This window comes from Carcharhinus amblyrhynchos, chromosome 31 (assembly GCF_965287045.1).
Source record: "Carcharhinus amblyrhynchos chromosome 31, sCarAmb.v2.hapA, whole genome shotgun sequence".
NCBI lineage: Eukaryota > Metazoa > Chordata > Chondrichthyes > Carcharhiniformes > Carcharhinidae > Carcharhinus > Carcharhinus amblyrhynchos.
The window spans coordinates 8,440,169-8,458,153 of NC_137354.1; the positions used below are offsets into that span (position 1 = coordinate 8,440,169).

General features: G+C 47.4%; 1 long non-coding RNA gene across 4 annotated transcripts in view; it reads right to left on the reverse strand.

Annotated features, from left to right (window-relative positions):
* Positions 1-17,985, reverse strand: part of LOC145360493 (uncharacterized) — a 400,843-nt gene that overhangs the window by 138,013 nt on the left and 244,845 nt on the right. The window lies entirely within an intron of this gene.

Here is a 17,985-nt window from a genome sequence, read left to right on the forward strand (position 1 = left end):
ACGGAGGAGAATCCTCGCCACCAGACAGTGATTAGAAAGAACATGGATCTTAATTGAGCTGAACACCTCCTGATTCCTGCGGTTGCGTTTGCCATCGTAAGCCAATGATCTGTTTGCTGCCCACATGCACAGGGGTCATGTTCACCAAAGAACAGTCACGACCCATGGAGCGGTAGTCCCGAGAATGTAACATTTCTAAATGGAACTAAAGTAAAGATGGGTTCTGAAGATGGACAGGTGCTTCTATGCTGTCGCATGTGTGTGTGTGTGTGTGTGTGTGTGTGTGTGTGTGTGTGTGTGTGTGTGTGTGTGTGTGTGGAGGGGGGGGGGGGGGGGGGGGGGGGGGGGCCACGGTGGGGAATCACTGATACGCCCTCTTGGACGTGGCCTTTGTTGCTTCCGTGGATAACTCTTGTATTTTGTCAAAGGCCACAAGGGCTACAATTTTACCGTCCCACCCATCATGGGAATCAGAGCGGGCGAGGGATGCACTATGGAAAGTTCCGTTGATGTCTTTCAGACTGTGGGAGGAAACCGGAGCACCCAGAGGAAACCCACACAGACATGGGAAGAACGTGCAAACTCCACACTGTGACTCAAGCCGGGAACTGAACCCGGATCCCTGGCGCTGTGAGGCAGCAGTGCTAACCACTATGCCACCCCAAGGGGAAATAGGTAGACGCATGAGGAAGAAAGGAATAGATAGGATGGTGCTGATAGGGCTGGATGGAGCGTAAGGGGAAAAGCTTATGTGGAGCATAAACAATAGCAGGGTCCACATGGGCTGAATGGCCTGAATCTGCGCTGCAAATCCAATGTAGTTCCACTTAACTTTAATAAGCTTTATTCTCTACTCTATGGAGAAAGGTTGTTGCCAGTGGCAAGTGGATTAAGATGGTAGTATAGTGGTAACATCACTGGACTAGTAATCCGGAGAGCCAGCTGAACCACTTTGGAGACATGGGTTCAAATCCCACCACGGCAGCAGGTGGAATTTAAATTAAATGAATAAAAAGAATCTGAACTATAAAACTAATCTCAGTAATGGTACCATGAAGCTATCATTGGTCATTAAAAACCCATCTGGTTCACTCTTGTCTCTTCAGGGAAGGAAATCTGCCATCCTTACCCAGTCTGGCCTATATGCGACTCCTGTCAATGTGGTTGACTCTAAACTGCCCACTGAAATGATCGAATAGGGCACTCAGTTCAAGGGTAATTAGGGAATGGGCAACAAGCCAGCACTTGTCCACATTTCATTTAAGATTTGAAAAAAGATTCCAGCTCCTAAGTGAGGTGGAAATAAATGGACGGGTTCTTAAAGTCACATCACATGAACTCCCCCGCTGCCCATAGGTCATCTACCCTCACACATCACATTCCGACGCTAATCGTACGAGCGGCATTGCTGCCTCACTGCACCAGGGACCCGGGTTCGATTCCCGGCTTGGGTCAATGTCTGCATGTTCCCCCAGTGTCTTCCTCCAGGTGCTCCGGTTTCCTCCCACACTCCGAAAGACATGCAGGTTAGGTGCATTGGCCAAGCTAGCTGTTCCCTCAGAGTACCTGAACAGGCGCCGGAGTGTAGGAGATTTTCACAGTAACTTCATTGCAGCATTAATCTAAGCCTATTTGTGACACTAATAAATAAGGCTTTAAACTTAAACTTTAACTAAAAAAGCAAACAGATTTTGTTACTCTCTCCTGCGATTCTTAAACACTAAGGCCTTTTGCCTAAGATCAAGTGTAGTTTGGTGATCCTACACCAGTCTCACATCACCAGGTTTCTCCTTTGCCCAACCCAGTCCGACGCCGGCATTTCCACATCGATCCTACGCTCGATAGAAGTCAATGAGGTTACATTGAGGCTTCCCTTGAACCAATTTTTTTTTTTTACATGCCATCCTTCTGGCTAAGATGAATCTCAGATTGAGCCCAGGAGAGGGTGTAATGCCTGCTCCTATCAGCTTGGATCTTGTTGATTGACCCCTAGGCAGGAAACGTGGGGCTTGTCTTGTCAGCTTGGATCTGTAATGTCTCTCTTGTAAGGACTCTGAGTGGGCCAGTTTGGCTGTTTGGATTGGTAATAAATATTTCTTTTAAAATCCAGCCCCGACATTTACAAAACAAGAACACTTCAAAAAGGTGGGTGGGGCCACTTCTTTCAAAGCTTCTTTTATATTCCTTCTAGAGGCCACTTGTGTCCTGGAGGTGAATTTCCAGGAGGTTCCAGGACAATAGTAGGCTGATGGCAAGACTTGAGTACAAGCCTGCTCCTCGGGTACGTTCGAATGCCAGAGGGATCCTGGGGAGAGGGCAACGGGGCTGTGTTGGTACGTTGCTACAGCTGGAAGGAGTGTCACTGCACAGGCGTCTGTCATTAAAAAAGAGCCAAGGGGGCATGAGGAGGACAATGTGATGTGAATGTGCGAGATATAGAAGAAATGCAGGGAGAAGGACCAACAGCAAGAGCTTAGTGGCCCCAAACCTGTGAAAGCACTGGGGAAGTCCCAGAAATATAAAGGCAGCAAGTTTACGTTCAATTAAAATATTTGAGGCGGTTCTCCAACTCAAAAACAAAGAGACATCCCTTCTAGCACATTTCTTTGGGTGGAAACACTTGTCACTTTACTTGTAGAGGTGCTGGAAATTTCGATTTGATTTGATTTATTATTGTCACACATATTAACAAACAGTGAGAAGTATTGTTTCTTACACGCTATACAGACAAAACATACCATTCATAGAGAAGGAAAGGAGACTGTGCAGAATTACAGTCATAGCTGGGGTACAGGGAAAGATAAAAGAGTTAGAATTAAGTTTTAGAAGCATAGAACGAGAGCAAAAGATAGAATTAGAAGGTATGCTGGGCACAGCTTGTAAGAAGTTGCCTCGCTCTGGCGCCATTCCGGAATTAATGAACAAACCCATGAACGTAGCAATAAGGTAACCTCAAAGACGTAGGAGAAACTGAATGAGATGTTGAACGGGTTGGGCAGTAGAATACTAAATCTTCCTGTTTCATCAAAGTAGGGAATAGACTGAACCACACACACACCCACACACACACATACCCACACATCCACACCCACCCACCCAGCTTCAGCAATGACTCATTATCTGGGGCGTACCATGTGGGGAATCTGTATTGCAGTGAAGGCAGAGTGTGTTTCAGAGCGCAGGGCTTTGTATCTTTGTGTATTTTATGCCTACTCGGACATGGGAAAATTTATAGACCACAAAAATCTGATTACTGCTTTGGATTGTCTTTGGAAAGGCACGCAAAGCGATCATTACAGATTGATCCCTAGATGTTTAGTGCCTAACTGACTGTATGAAAATGAATAAATGTAGGGTATTCCTGGTTGAATAAATAACAAACCCATAAATTTGACTAAAGCACTTCTTTTCTAACCCCGGTGCTACATCCGAGATAGATCTCTTTTATCACAGCTCAGCCATGCAAATAATAATATTTTCTCAATGTATCACAGCTGTCAAATGTCATCTCATCATTCAGGAGTTACATTTTAGGTATCACAGTTGAAGTAACATCTGCATGGCTGTAATTGACTGCTATTTACTTTGATAGAAATAGGAATCACATGAAAATTGGTGGATATATCTCTCATTCTATTTTGTTTTGTGGTATTTACTCTGCTCTCCCTGTTTTATTATACTGGGCGTACAGTTTCAACGTGTGGCTTGGTTGAGATATGGACTACTCAATGTGGAACTGAGACACAAACAAATATGATGGTGACAGCTTTGATCCCCAGTTCTGACGGTCATTGTGTTAAAGTTTAAGCTTATCTATTTATTATCGTCCCAAGCAGGCTAACATTCCCTCCCCAATGGCATTGTGGATCAACCCACAGTTCATGGACTGCAGCGATTCAAGGAGGCAGCTCACCACCACCTACTCAAGGGCAACAAATGCTGGGTGTTGCTGGCTGGCCATGTGGCATGGATGAATTAAAAAACATTAACACTCCAATGAAGTTATTGTGAAAATCCCCTCGTCGCCACACTCCAGCGCCTGTTCGGGTACGCTGAGGGAGAATTTAGCACGGCCAATTCGCCCAACCAGCACGGCTTTCAGACTGTGGGAGGAAACCCACGAAGACACGGGGAGAACATGCAGATTCCACACACACAGTGACCCAAGCCGGGAACTGAACCCGGGTCTCTGGCGCTGGTGAGGCAGCAGTGTTAACCACTGTGCTACCACGCTGCCCGTAAGCCTCAATGTCCTTCAGTTGAGAAAGAGAAAATTAATTTACAATGATCTGGACAGAAACAGGCTGTTCGCCCAAAACATCCTTCCACCTTTCTTTTAAACATTATCCACCAAACCCCCTTGCATCAAGGTCTTTGCTTAAACCGGCTGGGCAGCATGATGGCACAGTGGGTTAGCATTGCTGCCTCACAGCACCAGGGACCCGGGTTCAATTCCAGGCACAGGTCACTGTCTGTGTGGAGTTTGCACGTTCTCGCCGTGTCTGCATGGGTTTCCTCCGGGCACTCCAGTTTCCTCCAACACTCCAAAGATGCGGCGGTTAGGTTGATTGGCCGTGATAAATTGACCCTTAGTGTCGGGGGGATTAGCAGTGCGAATGTGTGGGGTGACAGGGACGGGTGGGATTGTGGTCAGTGCAGACTTGATGGGCTGAATGGCCTCCTTCTGTACTGTAGGGATTCTATGATTCTATTACCGAAGGGCAGCTTCTCTCATTTGTTGCCTGTGGGGCTTTGTTCTGTGCAAATTGGTTGCCAGTGCAACAGTGATGATCTCTCAGAAGCCACTGGTTAACGTGTGGGGTTATGGGAATAGGGCCTGGGTGGGATCGTGCTTGGTACAAACTCGATGGGTTGAATGGCGTCCTTCTGTACTGTAGGGATTCTATGATGAAAAATACCAAGTGCATAGGACGTAGGAGCAGACCATTCGGCCTCCTGCTCGGTCATACAGCGAGGTCACTGAAGACCTGACCCTGATCTCAGCTCCACTCACCTGTCTGCCCGCCATTACCCTGGTCAAATCAGAAATTCGTCTAACTCAAACCTGAATAGACTCAATGGCCCAGTTTCCACTGCTCTCTGGGGAAGAGCACTCCACAAACTAACCACCTCTCCCTCCCGAGAGAAGCAAGATCTTGATCATTGAGTTGATCCCAGTGGAAGAGTCTGCCACAAGTCATCAGGTGCAGAGGAAGTACCAACCTGCAGTAGCTGACTAATGGCTGGTGGAATCACAGAATCCCTACAGTGCAGAAAGGGGCCATTCGGCCCATCAAGTCTGCACCGACAACTATCCCACCCAGGCCCTACTCCCTCCCCCCCCCCCAACCCCATGCATTTACCCTACCTTGTCTCCCTGACATTAAGGGGCAATTTAGAATGGTCAATCCACCTAACCAGCACATCTTTGGATTGCGGAAGGAAACCCACGCAGACCCGGGGAGAACATGCAGACTCCACGCAGGCAGTGACCCAAGCTGGGAATCGAACCCAGGCGCTGCGAGGCAGCAGTGCTAACCACCGTGCCACTCCGGGTCTCTGGTGCTGGTGAGGCAACAGCCCTGTGGTTATCCATGGATGAGCCAAATTGTTGGGAAAGCACAAAGGATGGACGCAATGAGAGCCATCCAAGTACCGTGATTGCCGCATTGCTGGGGTTAACAATACAAAAATGGTCCCCATTCATAGGCAATGAAAGGAATGGAAATGGCCGCCCCTTTTCCTTATTCCTAATTGCCTTTCTAAACGTCCACTATCGCTTCTTTTCAATATTAGTCACAAGCTGTCTGGGTGATGGACGCTTTCCCGGTTTTGGTTATTTAATAAAACAATCAGTGGTAAATACCTCTTTCATCAGTTAAATTAATTGCCCCCTTCTTCTCTCTGAGCTGGAGGGCACAAAAACTTAATGGATGGCTCATATTGAAATGATGAGAAAGCGCTGGGTCCGCAGCACTAGCAGGGCACAGGTTTAATAAACCTATGGCAAAATAAGGAGCTGATATCCTTGGGGGAAGAGGGGGGGCTGGGTGTGGCAATGGATTAGATCTGGTCCTGTGACGCATTTCTCCATGGGGTGCAACTAATTTGAGACTGGCAGCCACCAGACAGCGAGTGGATAGGCTGGATGCCATTACAGGTTGGGAATGCAGCTGGCTACGTGCAATGGGCGCTCAGCAGAGTTACTGATCACCCAATGACACAGACTCCATTCTGTAAGGCATTGGTCCCTCAGGGTTCAACTGTTAATCATCAAGAGGTAGTAACATTTCCTCAGCATGTAAGGTCTGTCTCCTGGCCATTGAGTCATTGGTCAACGATGGTGCAGTGGTTAGCACCGCTGCCTCACAGCAGCAGAGACCTGGGTTTGATCCTCAGCTTGGGTCACTGTCTGTGCAGAGTCTGCATGTTTTCCCCGTGTCTGCGTGAGTTTCCTCCGGGTGCTCCGGTTTCCTCCCACAGTCCAAAGATGGATTGGCCATGCTAAATTGCCCCTTAGTGTCAGGAGGACCAGCTAGGGCAAATGCATGGAGTTATGGGGATAGGGCTTGGGTGGGATTGCTGATGGTGCAGCCTCAATGGGCTGAATGGCCTCCTTTTGCGCTGTAGGGATTCTATGATTCGAAGCTGGAGCAGAAATTCAAAAGCTGGAGTTGTGAAAGAGCTGCATTCTGACCCAAAGCAGGATTTTGATGGGTTTAAGATTGTAACTTGACTCATAGTTATTAATCTTTAGTGCTCAATAACTTAAAGGGCAACTGGGTTCCAAATGCATGAAAGATGTTAACCTGTGTGAAATTGAGGAGTATTACAGACTAATTTCAATATAGGATGGGGATTTTTATTACAGAAAGCAGCTAAAGTGAAGACACAGAGGGAGATGGTCTGAAAGAAGCATAATTAGAAGCAGGAAAGCAGAACAGGCAAGTCCACTGCCCAGCCTAGGAGGACTCCACAAGATCTTACAGAGGGCCCATGGTGAATGAGCAGAAAGCGCACAAAGGACCTGGCAGAGGTGAGCAAAAATAAAAATCAGTTCCAAGTCAGGACTTGCTTAAAAATATTCACTGCGGCAGAAAAGAAAATTAGAGTATTCCATTTCCAAGAGCACCACAGCCAGAGGGGTCCAGGGTAAGAGACTGGGCATGTGGACAGTGCTTGGAGAGAGTCAGCAGACGTGTGATGGGCCTAATGGCGGTACGTTATGCTGTAATATTCAATCTGTTCAAATGGTGGGAGGCTGATGTGTGGACGGGTCCCTGTATTTACACTGCCTACCGCTTGTTATGAGATTCTGTGGACAGAATAAGGGTTAACATCAGGTTTGTTCATTCCCAGATGGAGAAACCGAATGGCAGAGTGTTATTTAAATGGTGCTGGATTGGGTAATGTTGACAGTCAAAAGGGACCTGGGCGCTCTTGTACACCAGTCACTGAAAGCAAGCATGCTGTTTACGCCAAGCAGTTAGGAAGGCAAATGGCATATCGGCCTTCGTTGGAAGGGGATTTGAGTACAGGAGCAAAGACGTCTTACTGCAGCTGCACAGGGCCATGGTAATACACATCTGGATCAGTATGTGCGGTTTTGGTCTCCTTATCTAAGGAAGGATATACTTACCAGGGAGGGAATCCAAGTCACAGTCTGAGGATTCAGGGTAGATCATTTAGGGCGGAGGTGAGGAGACATTTCCTCACCCAAAGAGTGGTGAGCCTGTGCAACTCATTACCACAAGTAGTAGTTGATACCAAAACACTGAATGGATTTAAGAGACGGCTGGATATAGTACTTGGGGCGAATGGGATCAAAAGTTATGGGGAGAAAGCAGGATTAGGCTACTGAGTTGGACGATCAGCCATGATCGTGATGAATGGCGGAGCAGGCTCAAAGGGCCAAATAGCCTCCACCTGCTCCTATCTTCTACGTTTCTATGTTGGTTCACCAGACTGATTCCTGGGATGGCAGGATTATCATAGAGGTTGGGTTGACTGAGCCTGTATTCATTGGAATAACCAGAGGGGGAATCTAATTAAAATGTATAAAATTCCGACAGGGCTGGAATAGATTGGATGCAGGGATGTTGTTTCCTCAGGCTCGGGGGTGGGGGGTATGGGGGAGGCCATTTAGGACTGAGATAGAAATTTCTTCACTCAGAGGTTGGGGAACCTATAGGATTCTCTACCACAGAAGGATGTGGAGGCCAAGTCACTGAACATATTTGAGGAAACAGATTTCTAGACTGTGAAATTGACAAGGGGAGAGTACGGGATTGTAGTGTTGGGACACAGGATCAGCCATGATCATAGAGTTTCACAGCATGGAAACAGACCCTTCGGCCCAACTTGTCCATGCCACCTTTTTTTTTAAACCCCTAAGCTAGTCCCAATCGCCTGCATTTGGTCCATGTCCCCCTATATCTATCTTACTCATGTAACTGTCTGTAGAGTATTGAATGATGGGACAGGCTCAAGGGGCTGAATGGCCCACATTGCTCCTATTTTCTACGTTACAAGCGAACGCAATGCAACAAGACATAAGGCTGGATTCAGGACGGCCAGCCTTTTATTAACTATCACTCTCATTCCACCCTCCTCAGGTAAACCACAATCTCGGAGGGAGGGATTTCCCATCCCACTGCCAGGAGAACCGTAGTGGGCGGGACATGGACCCTGCAAAGATCCCCTGACCTCGGGTGGGATTTTCCAATCTTGGGGACAAGCGTGGGCTGGAAAATCCCACCTTTGGCATGGACAGCTCAGAGGAAAACGTAGCTGCCTGCATCGCAACAGTAACCTCAAAAACCTTAGAGATGTCTGGAGGTTGCGAAAGCTGCTGTGTAATTGCAAGTGGAAGATAATTTTTTTGACTTTAACTAAACACGTTCTAGTGCATTTACTGAAGAACAGATAGAAAACTGCGCAGTGGTAAATGCTCATTCTTATCACCCAAATGTTACAGGCCATCAGCTCCAATCTTTTCCAATCACCTTTCCGTTTTCAATTATCGGAGCCTAACTGGCAGCAGTGCAATCACTGGAGCCCCCATCTATCTCACAGCCTTCATCAAGGCTGTATGCAATTCAAGGAGTAGACAGTGCGGACCAAAGGCAATTTTGCCAGCATCTCCCCGCGTGCGGCACTGCCCATGTTCAATCATCGTCTGACAAATGGAAAGTTCCCGCTGAAAAAAAGCCAGCGGGGTTTGACTGTGTCAAGAATTCTGTGTGTGGATCAAATGAATAACATGCCCAAGGCAAACAGACCCCGGGGGGAGCTCACACTTTCGTCAGTCTGAGGAAGCTGCATGTGGGATGGTGGTGGTTACAGGAATGCCTGTTAAAGAAGTCTCCATAGATCTGGATAGGGAGAGAACCATTAGTAACGGCTTGTTACTCTGTACACCTGTACAGTAAATGGTACCGGCATGGGGCTATCGCCACTTCTAGATCATACTGCCGGAATTTTACTGGCACGCCCATCCCGGAATCGGGGCGGGTGAGGCTCTCAGAACGGAATTCTGCATTAGCCTCGGACAGGATTTTACGAGCAAGATGGAAAAATCTCGGCCTGTGTGTCTGGGCCAACACCACATTTGCTTTAGATCTGGGTCACTGTAACAGATGGAGGGCGACTCAATGCGCCTTGTATCAACAAAGGCTTTATTGACAATATGAATGGGGAGGTGATGGCCGAGTGGTATTATCGCTAGGCTATTAACTCACGGCAGATGTTGGAATTTGAATTCAGTAAAAAAAAATCTGGAATTACGAATCTACTGATGACTGTGGAACCATTGCCGATTGTTGGAAAAAACCCATCTGGTTCACTAATGGCCTTCAGGGAAATCTGCCGTCCTTACCTGGTCTGGCCTACACGTGACTCCAGAGCCACAGCAATGTGGTTGATTCTCTACTGCCCTTGGGTAATTAGGAATGGGGTGTAAGTGCTGGCCAGCCAGCAACGCCCGTGTCCCGCAAATGAATAAAAAAAATAAGAATAATGTACATAAGGTCATTCTAAATTACAGTGTGACTGCTCTGCCCGACTCTCTGGCTCCCACTACAAGTTCCTCCTTGATCTGTGATATGTGCCCTCCTGATTGAAATACTCTGAAAGCTGAACCAAAGAATCTCTACAGTGCAGAAGGAAGCCATTCGGCCCATCAAGACCACATCGGCTTCCTGACAGAGTATCTCACCCTGGCTCCATCTCTGCAATCCCACATATTTACCCTGCTAATCCACCTTGGACAGTGAGAGTCAATTTAGCGTGACCAATCCACCTAACCAAGTACACCTTTTGGACCGTGGGAGAAAAACCGGAGCACCTGGAGGAAACCCACATAAACACGGGGAGAACATGCAGACTCCACATAGGCAGTGATCCAGAACTGAACCCAGGGTCCCTGGCGCTGACAGGCAGTGTTAAACCACTGTGCCACTTTCCACCGTGACAATCATGGGGTCCGGACCGATCATGTTCCCTTGGGGTGAATTACAATTGCATTAGAAGCAATTCAGAGAAGATTGACTCAACTCCTTCCTGGGACGAGGGCCTTAGTTTATGAAGATAAGTTGAACAAGAGGATCTGCCCATTGAAGTTCAGAAGAATAAGAGATGATTTTATTGAAATTGACAAGATCCTGTGGATATTTGACAGGCTGGATACCAGGAGGACGCTTCCTCTTGTAGCAGAGACGAGGACAGTTCAAGAATAAGAAGTTGACCATTTAATAGGGAGATGAGGACAAAAGAACTAGGAGCAGGAGTAGGCCACCTGGCCCCTCGAGCCTGCTCCGCCATTCAATAAGATCATGGCTGATCTTTCCATGGACTCAGCTCCACTTACTCACCCACTCACAAATCTGGCACAGTCAGTACAACTCTCACCAACTTCTACAGATGCACCATAGAAAGCATTCTTTCTGGTTGTATCACAGCTTGGTATGGCTTCTGCTCTGCCCAAGACTGCAAGAAACTACCAAAGATCGTGAATGTAGCCCAATCCAACACGCAAACCAGCCTTCCATCCATTGACTCTGTCTATACTTTCTGCTGCCTTGGCAAAGCAGCCAGCATAATTAATGACCCCACACACCCCGGACATTTTCTCTTCCACCTTCTTCATTGGGAAAAAGATTCAAAAGTCTGAGGTCATGTACCAACCGACTCAAGAACAGCTTCTCCCCTGCTGCTGTCAGAATTTTGAATGGACTTACCTTACATTAAGTTGATCTTTCTCTACACCCTTGCTATGACTATAACACTACATTCTGCACTCTCTCCTTTCCTTCTCTATGAACGGCATGCTTTGGCTGTATAGTGTGCAAGAAACAATACTTTTCACTGTATACTAATACATGTGACAATAATAAATCAAGTCAAATCAGTCCTAAATCTGCTCCCTCTTATTTTGAGGTCATGCCCCCGTAGTTCTAGTTTCACCTGCCAACGGAATGAGGAGGAATGCTTTCTCACAAAGGTTATTAGTCTGTGGAGTTCTATTGTGCAGAAAGCAGTGGAGGCTAGGTCACTGAATTCATTCAGGACAGAGTTAGACAGAGCAGAGAGTCGAGGGTTACAGGGGACGGATGCCATTGAGACACAACCAGATCAGCAATGGTCTGGCTGACTGGCAGAGCAGGTTCGAAGGGCTGAATGGCCTCCCCCTGCTCCTGGGTCTTACGCTCTGATGTGTCCTCCTCAACCTTGCCAGAGTCCTGGCCTGTACACCCGACTCCCTCATATTTGCAGGGCTGTTACCTCAGTGCCCACTGTTCAAACAAAAACAAGGTGGCCTCTCCCATCACAATCATAGAACATTACAGCACAGAAACAAGCCTTTTGGCCCTTCTTGTCTGTACCAAACCATTTTTTTGCCTAGTCCCACTGACCTGCACCTGGACCATATCCCTCCACACCCCTCTCGTCCATGTACCTGTCCAAGTTTTTCTTAAAATGTTAAAAGTGAGCCCACTTTCACCACTTCATCTGCCAGCACATTCCACACTCCCACCACTCTCTGTGTGAAGAAGCCCCCCCTCTAATATTCCCTTTAAACTTTTCCCCCTTCACCCTTAACCCATGCCCTCTGGTATTTTTTTCTCCCCTAGCCTCAGTGGAAAAAGCCTGCTTGTGTTCACTCTATCTATACCCATCAAAATCTTATACACCTCTATCAAATCTCCCTTCATTATTCTACGCTCCAGGGAATAAAGTCCTAATCTATTCGACCTTTCTCTGTAACTCAGTTTCTCAAGTCCCGGTGACATCCCTGTAAACCTTCTCTGCATCTTTTAACCTTATTAGTATCCTTCCTGTAACTAGGTGACCAAAACTGCACACAATACTCTAACCACTTGGAATTGATGTCCACACTGTACAATATGGCAACTTAAATGTGCAGAACCATCTGGAGGAGCACAACACTGAAACCCTACACACTCAGTAACATCAATTTGCCTTATTTGTTGGTTAGTGGTTTAAGCAGAAGAGATTTCTTGTGGGCGAGAGGCTAAATGCTTGGTTCTGGCATGGCTCACTCTGTCATTTTATGTTCGACTCTAATTGGTGATTAACGCGCCTTCTCTAGTTAACAGGCTGCACTGAGTGGGATTAACTCCTGTATTTAAATACTTCAATCTCAAAGGAAGAAATTACAAAGTGCAACAGTTCAATGGAAAGCAGTTCCCCTCGGTGTTTACATTGCTGCGTTTAAATAGATGTTTGCAAGGCCACAAATCAAGAAACCATTGAGGTAGATGAGCAACTGAAAATGGCTAAGCTTCCTTCCGTGCCTAATGCCCTTTTTCTTAAGGAGGTAGATTTTCATGTTCCTTCGTCGGCAGTTTTACTCAGAAGATTTTCCCACTGCCCAGAAATCTCCACAAATTCATAGTGGGCCAAGCGAGGCCTAGGCCAGCCAGCCTGGCCTTGCCTCAACTGAGGCCTGCAAGTGGCCAATTATTGACCACTCAAGGATCAGTCTGAACCCTGCCTCGATATTTAGGGTTGGGAGTTGTTCAGGGGCAGGGCGTGGAAGCCCAGAAAGCAACCCTGCTCGTGCTTTGGGCGGAAGAGGAGGGGAGGGGGCATCTTCAGCAGTGGACTCCTTTCAACATCAGTTCTCACACGCCACCTCCCCTTCTTCCTCCCCCACCAGAAGGCACGGTAGCACTGCTGCTTCACAGCTCCAGGGACCTGGGTTCGATTCCTGGCTTGGGTCACCGTCTGTGTGGAGTTTGCACATTCTCCTCGTGTCTGCATGGGTTTCCTCTGGGTGATCTGGTTTCCTCCCATAGTCCAAAGGTGTGTGGGTTAGGTTGACTGGCCTGAGATGTGCAGGTTAGAGGGATTAGTGGGTAAGTATGTTGGGATGTCAGGATAGGGCCTGGGTGGGATTGTGGTCAGTGCAGACTAGATGGGCCAAATGGCCTCTTTCTGTACTATAGGGTTTCTATGATCCTAAGGCCAGCCGCCCTGCAGTGTGCTCTCTCGTCCCCATCCTTCCTGCACTCTCAGGTGCCCATCCACATTAGGTACCTGGCGCAGGTCGCTAGAACCTACGACTTTCTGACCCGTTGGCAAGAGGGATCCAACTGAGCCAGTCCAAGCACCTGTGACACCTCTCCAGCTGCGAGCAGGACAAACTGACCCAACTATAACCTCCATGTAGGAGCGCCATTATGAGACAAGCTCACCTTCTATTTAAATTAAAAAGTGCGTCAAACCCCAAATTGTAATGAGAATTTGGAGCTAAATAACATTTGAGCCCGAATACGCTGAAACAGCCATTTGTATGGACTGGACGCCACACTGAAACACAAGCTCATTCTCCTGACTGCCTGCAACTCTTTGGAACAAGTCTATGACAGATGAGGATTAAGTTTGTACTCAGTTTCTATTTTGTCGATGTATGTAAAAGATCTGGCTATTACTTGTCCCGATGTTCCGAATTTCTGATTTGATTTATTATTGTCACATGTATTAACATAAGAATGAAAACTTTTGTTTCTTGTGCACTATACAGACAAAGCGTAATTTTACAGTCACAGCTAGGGGTGTAGCGAAAGATCAACTTAGTGCAGGGTAGGTCCATTCAAAAATCTGACAGCAGCAGGGAAGAATCTGTTCTCGAGTTGGTTGATATATGACCTCAGACTTTTGTATCTTTTTCCTGGTGAAAGAAGATGGAAGAGAGAATATCTGGGATGCGTGGCGTCCTTAATTATGCCGAGGTAGCAGGGGGTGTAGACAGAATCAACGGATGGGAGGATGGTTTGTGTGATGGATTGGGCTACATTCACAACCCTTTGTAGTTCCTTGCGGTCTTGGGCAGAGCAGGAACCATACCGAGCTGTGATACAACCAGAAAGAATGCTTTCTACGGTGTGTCTGTAAAAATTGGTGAAAGTTGTAGCAGACATGCCAAATTTCCTTAGACTCCTGAGAAAGTAGAGGCTTTGGAGGTGCTTTCTTAGCTATAGTGTCGGCATGGGGGGACCAGAGCAGGTTGTTGGTGATCTGGACGCCTTAAAACTTGACATTCTTGACCCCATTGATGTAGACAGGGGCATGTTCTCCACTATACTTCCTGCAGTCAATCTGTGCCTTTTGATTTCAAGCCACTCCAAACCACCGTGACAAACTCTGTCAGAGATCGTCTTGTTTCTGAGAGACTGGGAGGATTGTGCCTGTCAACGAGCAAAAACTGTCCAACCTTTTCTCGGACCCTTCGAAATGCACTCCTGCCCACACCAGCGCCATTTAGGGAAAACACATACAACTGAAATGCAAAGTTGAGACAGCTGAGACCTGCCTCAGAAAACAAACGTTAAAAAGTCCTGCAAATTAACCGCCTCCATTACACGGTGGCCCTGCGGCTAACCTGTCCGGCCTGTATGATTCCATTATTGATTTACAAAAAAGCTGAATATCCTTCACGTTGATTGTCAGATAGTAACGGCTCACAAGCATCGCTGAGAACAGATCTTCTTTTGAGCTTGCTCCCCTGAGGGATTTTATTCACAAATTCCTCCCTAGCCTTATGTTCACATCCTGCTGCTACCACTTCTCTGATATTCCACTTCTATTTCATAAAATACAATCACGGAAACCCTACAGTGCAGGAGGCCGCCATTAGGCCCATCGAGCCTGCGCTGACAGCAGCCCCACCCAGGCCCTATCTCTGTCACCCCACACATTCACCCTGTTAACCTTTTTACCCGCCCCAGACACTAAGTGGCAATTTATCATGGTCAAATCGACCTAAGTCGCATTCACATCTTTTGGACTGTGGGAGGAAACCAGAGCATCCAGAGGAAAACCACGCAGACACGGGGAAAACTTGCAGACTCCGCACAGACAGTGACCCGAGGCTGGGATTGAACCCACGTCCCTGACGCTGTGAGGCAGCAGTGCTAACCTCTGTGCCACCGCACCGCCCCATGGATAATGCTCAGAACATAATCAGGTGGCCTTTTATTTGAAAGTTCAAATTGGAAAGACCTCTTTCATAGAATCCCTACAGTGCAGAAGGAGGCCATTCGGCCCATCGAGCCTGCACTGACCACAATCCCACCCAGGCCCTGTCCCCTCAACCCCATATGTTTACTTTTTTGAGATACTTTCTTAAAAAAAAACAATTTTCCCTGCCTGCTTTCCCCCATAAGGCATTGAGCCAGTTCAATGAACAACAGGAACCCTCCTGTACCTACATGAGTTTGGGTCACCAAGCCTCCAGGATTGGCCTGGAGTCTCCAGGGATTGAAGATTAATCCCCAGGACACTGCTGTGTCCAAACACGGAGCAAATCATCAGGACGTTTAAAAAAAATGTTTTTTCCTTCTCATTTGCTTTGAACATGGCTCTTTGCAGTTAGCAAAATATTTAAGTTGGGAAAGAAAGGTAGTTTGGCGGATAGTCAAACATCATTCGACTGGGTCGTGAGTCTTTTTGCTTTCCAATTTCTCAAGACCATAGAATCATAGAATCCCTACAGTGCAGAAGGATGCCATTTGGCTCATCAAGTCTGCACTGACAACAATCCCACCCGGGCCCCATTCCCATAACCCCACGTATTCACCCTGCTAAACCCTCTAACCTAAGCACCCAGGACACTCAGGGTCAATTTATCATGGCCAATGTACCCAACCCACACAGCTTTGGATTGTTGGAGAAAACAGGAGCACCCGGAGGAAATGGATATGGGCAGAATGTGCAAACTCCACACGGTAGCCCAAGCCGGGAATCGAACCCAGGTCCCTGGAGCTGTCAGGCAGCTGTGCTAACCACTGTGCTGCCACAGTGCAAGATTGGCCATTGCTAATTTGCCCCTTTGTGTCCAACCACGTACAGGTTAGATGGATGCTCTTCAGAGAGTCAGTGCAGACTCAATGGGCAGAATGGCCTCCTTCTGCACTGTAGGAATCCTATGAATTGGTATGAGACAACAGTGGGTCACAAGGATAGCTAAAAAAAGGCCCAAACTTTGGGAAAGTCATATGACTCCAGAGCCACAGCAATGCGGTTGACCCTCACTTGCCCTCAGAAATGGCCTAGCAAACCATCCAGCGAATCAATCACTAGCCGACCACTGCCTACTTGACGACAAGTAGGGACAGGCAATGTGACAGGGAACCCAACAGCCTAGTGGTATAATCACTAGACTATCAATTCAGAAACTCAGCTAATAGTCTGGGGATCCGGGTTCAAATCCTGCCAGGGCAGATGGTGGAATTTGAATTAAATAAAAAATATCTGGAATTAAGAATCTACTGATAACCATGAAGCTATTGTCGGAAAAAAACCATCTGTTTCACTAATGTCCTTCAGGGAAGGAAATCTGCTGTTCTTACCCGGCCTGGCCTACATATGACTCCAGAGCTACAGCAATGTGGTTGACTCTCAACTGCTGTCCAAGGACAACTCGGGATGGGCAATAAATGCTGGCCCAGCCAGCGACACCCATGTCCCATGACTGAATAAAAAAAACTTCGACCTGCTGTTATATAACTTACAAGGATCCCTCTTCACTGACGCCCACCTGCGGAAGCCCATGGAAACCCTGGCACAGCGAGGTGAGCTGGCATCTTCAGGGGAGGGATGAGGCGCAGTGAAATGGCAAAACCAGAGGGAGAGATAGAGAAATAAAAGATGAACCCAGGCTGGGAAGGCAGGAAGCTGGTGAATGCAAAATTGGAACCGGACTCTCACCTTCAAAAGCTGCCAGCCAATAAAGGCTCCAGACACAAATCTGAGAACATTTCTCATGACAACAGGTTGGGGGTTTTGAAACACAGCTCCAGTCCTGATGCTTGCTTATTTGACTTTGTTTTCTGTCCTGCTGCCTTGAAGGCAGAGCTCAGGTCAGGGTTGGGTTGCACGGACTCTTTGCCACACCAAGCAAGGTGAGGACAGGGCAGAGTCTCAGGCCTTACCTATCAGCGCAGCTTCTCTGATCTCCTACCAGACCAGAGTCAGCAATGACCATGGAGAGCAATGAAAAGCAGCATTTTTAGCTTGATTTTTTTTTGCTTTTCAACTCTTCCAGCCTCCGGCAACACACAGGCTGATTGCAGCAATCCTAACTCTGCCTCCAGTCAGCGCTGGCAAGTGAACGAGCTGGCCTGCATCTTACTGAAGGAATGTTTTCATTCACTCACTCCAGAATATCTGCCTGCAGGGCTTTTTAACTAGCCCGTTTCATCCCCGGGGCAAATTCACTTGGCGGTCGAGCCTGCCGCTGTCCCCCAACAGAGGTGAAGCTGTGAACATCCTTTGCAATAAGCTGTATTTTATGTATCGTCATACACTGTTGCTGAATCTCTGCTCTGTGACACAGGAACTTGGAGAATCCCTACAATGCAGAAGGAGGCCATTTGGCCCATCAAGTCTGCACCGATTCCCCAAAAGGGCATCTTATCCTGCCTGTAAAATCTGATGGCTCTCAGTAAACTCGGGACGCTG